The 4,453-nt window shown below is 35.3% G+C and overlaps 1 non-coding gene across 1 annotated transcript; it reads left to right on the top strand.

The window, feature by feature from the left end:
• The first annotated feature begins 2,062 nt into the window (after positions 1–2,062).
• Positions 2,063–2,169, top strand: LOC141681184 (small nucleolar RNA R71). The gene has a single exon (XR_012558626.1). It is a non-coding gene; the product is annotated as a small nucleolar RNA R71 (small nucleolar RNA).
• Positions 2,170–4,453: the final 2,284 nt, after the last annotated feature.

The raw sequence follows: 4,453 nt of genomic DNA, 5'->3' as shown, positions 1-4,453 counted from the left end.
CGATGGACCCTCTGTAAGCACGGGAGTAACCGGCCGGTAACCCTTTAGATTATCATAGATATATTCTAACCTCTTTTCAGGGGGTGTACCTAAGAATGCATAACTTAAGTGTTCTGGCAGTGGGTTGAGCTCAAGTGTGGGAGCTTCTTTAATAGATGGCTCGAGACGCTCCTGAGAAATTTTCAGTTGTGCTAACCCAAGAGAATCGAATGGCATATCCAACTTCCTCTTCGACGAAGGTGCATTCAAAACCTGTAGTTGCTCTGCTCCTTCTTCATCTTCAATAACTGATTCCCCTATTAAGGATCTCTCTAAGGTATCTGACTTTGTCAATTGCTCAAGCTCCGAATTCACGCCAGAGTCGACACAGTCTACTTTAAAGCACTGCTTTTTATTTATGGGTAACTTTATTTCCTTGAACATATTAAAATTGAAATTTTGATCTTGAACCTTCATCGTAAGCTCTCCTTTTTGCACATCAATCATAGTTTGGCCTGTAGCCAAGAATGGTCTTCCCAAGATGATGGGAATCTTCTTATCTTCCTCGAAATCAAGAATTACAAAATTAGCAGGGAAGATGAGTTTATCCACCTTGACCAAGATATCCTCCACTATACCTCGTGGATAAGTGATGGTCTGATCGGCCAACTGTAAGGACATGTTTACAGGTTTTGGATCAGGTAGACCAAGCTTCTTGAAAACGGACAAGGGCATCAGATTCATTCCAGCTCCCAAGTCACACAAACACTTGTAGAATGACAGATTACCAATGGTGCAAGGTATCATGAAGCGTCCTGGATCTTTAAGCTTAGGAGGTAGTTTCTATTGTAGCACAGCACTGCACTCTTCCGTTAGAGCAACGGTTTCCAACTCCTCAAATTTTAGCTTCCGAGATAGAATATCCTTCATGAACTTAGCATAGCTCGACATTTGTTCCAGAGCTTCAGCAAAACGTATGTTGATATGCAGCTTCATGAAAACTTCCAAAAACTTGGCAAATTACTTGTCGAAATTATGCTTTTGAAGCCTTTTAGGATATAGCGGAGGTGGTTAGACCTGTTTATCCCATGTATTACCCTCAGGAGGATTACTTTTAACAGCTTTCTTCTTCGGTTCCACCTCGGCATTCTTCTTCCAAACTTTTTCAGCTACAGTCTCATTTTATGGAATTGGCAAGGGTACAGATGCACCTACATTATGGACAGAATTTTCAGACTCTTCGTCTTGCTGAATTTGGGGGCTTGTGACCCTTCTGGACCTCAAGGTGATGGCATTCACCTATTTGTTAACTTCCCTCATGCCAGGATTGGCTTCTGTATCACTAGGAAGTGTTTCTGATGGTCGATTCAATAAGGCGTTAGCAATTTTCCCTATTTAATTCTCCAGAGTCTTGATAGAAACGGCCTGGATTTGGCATATAAGAGCTTGGTTTTTGCACATAAGCTGCAACTCCTCCAATTCATATTTTTCATTCGATGATAGACCTGCACCTCCATGAGTTTCTTGTTGAGATTGGAGTTGTTGTCTTGATGCATATTGCAGTTGTTGAAAATCAGGAGGGTTGAATTGCTTTGCTGCATACTGCTGATAATGTTGTTGCATCGCACTCTGATTTTTGCTCCAGCTGAAGTTAGGATGATTCCAGTTGTCAGGATGATAAGTGGCTGGAACTGGTTGCTGTGACCTCAGAAAGTTGCTCACAAATTGAGCTGATTCACTAGAAATAGCACACTGCTCAGTTTCATGCGCACTGACACAAAGCTCACAAACACTCATGATCTGATTAACTCCATAATTAGCTAGAGAATCGATCTTCATAGACAACGCCTTTAGCTGAGCAGCTATAGCTGTAGCTGTATCCACTTCAAGAACTCCTGCAACCTTGCCTTCTGGCAATCTCTGGGTTGGATACTAATATTCATTAGCAGCCATCAGTTCAATTAGACCATAAACTTCCTCATACCTCTTTGCCCATAATTCTCCACCTGATTCTGCATCAAGCATGGGACTAGACTGCGCTCCCAAACCATGGTAAAAATCATTGATAATCATCCAATCAGGCATGCCATGATGAGGATACTTCCTAAGCATCTCCTTATAGCACTCACAAGCTTCATATAGATTTTCTCCCGATTCCTGCGCAAATTGAGTATGAGCATTCCTGAGTGCTGCTGTCTTCGCCATAGGGAAGAATTTAGTAAGAAACTTCTGAGCAAGATCCTCCCAAGTAGTAATAGAACCTGCTGGTAGAGAATATAACCAACACGTAGCCTTGTCTGTAATATTCCATATTTGCAGATATTATTATTATTATTATTTGAACGTGTTTATGTGATTTTTTATGTGAATTTTAGTGAATTATATGATAAGTGGAATCGATGTTTGGATGTTTATATGTGATAAATTTTGAGTATTTTAATTTTTATATGTCCAAAATAAAGTATAGATAATTATGGTATTTTTCTGATAATTTTTGGATTGTTATATAATTTTATAAGGATTTATAGATTTAATAATTATTTTTCGTATAATTACAAAACTATTTTATAAAGCCGGGAATCGTCCAACCTCAACCGTTTTTACGTTTTTATAGCCGAAACTCTTCCGAAAACTCCTTCCTAACCTAATCTGGATATTCTAAACATTTTCCGTGTTTTAACTTTTTCAATCCGGATTACGGGTTGACCCTTACGCGTCCCGTTGTACAATTTTCGATACGATAAACATTTTGATAGATCAACAAAACCCGTATTCTTAAAAGACGGGATAATATTACATTATTTTCGTATAAAGTATTTTATAAGAAGCCCAGTTTTATCAATTATCCAAATATGATACTAAATTATATTGTTTTATACTTACTTAGCGGCCAAGTAATCTATTTTTAGATCTGATTTGATCCAATGGGATACTCGTTACTTGCTTAAAATGCATTTATATGAATTGATCCGCAATCTGGATGTGTGTTTATTTGCGTCTTTATCGAGGTACTCGTTTTATGTGTGTTTGAATGCATTTTATATGTTTTCAGAATTTTCTGTTAATTTAGGTATCTTTCTGTTTTTCAAAAATAAACGTACCGGGACTGCACCGGGACGTCAAACCTCACAAAATCCATGTTTTTATTTTTATAAAATCATTCGTATTTCAAATACCCAATATTTCTGCATTTTTTATTATTCGCAATTTTTGGGGAATTTTGGTACAAATGTTATATTTTATCGTTTTTTAAATTATTCCCCATAATTATTATTTTGGGGCTTAATTATTTTAATTAAGAGATAAAAATGTCCTTATTTGATTTTGGGGATTTATTTTTTCAGTTAATATAAATAGCAGCAGAGTTATTTATTTTTTTACTTTTATATATAAAATTTCAGAAAATAAAAAAACCAAGAAAATTGATCTTGAGGGTGTTCTTAACTTGGAGAATCAATCCTTTAATTTCTAGTGATTTTGATTTCGGATTTTGAAGTTTGAGTATCCAAATCGAAGCCTGAATCATCAGCTTCGTCTTCGTATCATCAGATTCAACAACCGGTAATCGAATCGAAAATTCGATTTTTTTGTTCTTGAAACCCAAATTTGATTCTTGAGTTTTACGAATTTGTGATTATTTATGATGTTACAATTAGCTTTGTTATGAATGTTAGAATTGATTTGGACAGGTTTTAATCATGTTGTAGTTCAGTATGGTATGGGCCGAATTCTTTTATTTTTGAATTTTAGATTCGATTTTTCTGAGTTGTGATTGAAGAGCTGTTGATTTTGTTTAGTGGGTTAGATTGTACGGGTTCTGAGTTTCATTTTAATATAAAAAATGGTAGATTTGGTTTCAAATTGATCGATTTAAGTTTTCCGACAAAGTCGCTGTGTTCTTGATTCGAGTTGATCGGATTCCTGGTTTCCGATGTTAACTACGAATGCTAGGGGTTTGTATGAGTTCCAGAAGTGATTTTGAGTTGAACACACTAAAAAACCGAAGGGTTTAGTCCCATTTTGGATCACCGGAACCAGGGAGGTCGGCCGGAATCACGACCGGAATCTTGAAATTCCAGAAACTGGCGAGAAACCGGTCACCTTCTCCAAAACTCCGGCGACACCTTCGCCCCAGTAAACCCCCATTTGATCTGTGTTAACCAAATCCTGAAACTGAAAATTTGTTTCTGTTATTTTGTTTTTTTTTAAAAATTTATTTCAAAATTATTTTCTTATTTCCAAAAATCATTTACGTATTATTTTAAATTCTAAAAAATTATTTTCTTAATTATTTTAAATTCCAAAAATTATTTTCTTTTATTATTTTCAAAAATCCAAAAATTTATTCATTTAAATTGATTAATTACTTTGATAATTAATCAGTTTATTTAAATAATTTGTATTAATTTTATTTTAATTTTAAAAATTATGGAAAAATCATTTTTAATTCTGATTTTTCCTAAATATTGATTTA

The sequence above is a fragment of the Apium graveolens genome, chromosome 8 (genome assembly GCF_009905375.1).
Source record: "Apium graveolens cultivar Ventura chromosome 8, ASM990537v1, whole genome shotgun sequence".
Classification (NCBI taxonomy): domain Eukaryota; kingdom Viridiplantae; phylum Streptophyta; class Magnoliopsida; order Apiales; family Apiaceae; genus Apium; species Apium graveolens.
The sequence above is the reverse complement of the archived record's forward strand: the minus strand, read 5'-3'. Positions and strand labels throughout refer to the sequence as shown.